The sequence below is a fragment of the Hordeum vulgare genome, chromosome 6H, assembly GCF_904849725.1.
Source record: "Hordeum vulgare subsp. vulgare chromosome 6H, MorexV3_pseudomolecules_assembly, whole genome shotgun sequence".
NCBI lineage: Eukaryota > Viridiplantae > Streptophyta > Magnoliopsida > Poales > Poaceae > Hordeum > Hordeum vulgare.
In genome coordinates, this window is record NC_058523.1 from 33,757,223 (window position 1) to 33,757,843 (window position 621).

Below are 621 nucleotides of genomic sequence, written 5' to 3' on the forward strand. Positions count from 1 at the left end.
GCTGAGCGCGCGGCAACCGAAATTTGAGGATCCCGGAAAATCCGGCGCTGTCAATTTGACCAGTCACGTCGAAAGATTCCGCGGAAGCACTCGGTCCCTGACAGTTTGTTTCACTGGTATATTCACTTGGATCACTGGCTGAAAGGATAAAATGGATCGAGGCAAACAACGCTAAAGTCACCTCAATACCAATCGGTTCCAAACTCCAGACATCACTTCATCGTTCGAACCCCGATCCATTCGGGGACTAATGATGGGGTTATAGTCCCAGGGTAGGGTCATAGGTCTGCCCTATAGGACCTATCCAAGGACTACCCTTCATAGAAGACAAGGCCCTTAGACAGTTCCGACTGAACTAAGGACGCCCCCATCATCCAGTCGGCGACGATCCACTCGGAGCATATCTAACGTACCGACTGGAATCCACTCTGTACATCGTAACCTCCCAGGAGGGCAACGGTCATACATTTTCATACACCATTATTAGCATTTAAAGCTTACGTTACTTGTAACATAAGCATTTACTCGCCACTATTCCACCCTTGTCCACCGGGCCATTATGAAGGGCATCGCACTCTATATAAGCCGCCCTTCCCCACCGGTGCAAGGGTTGGCACTTGC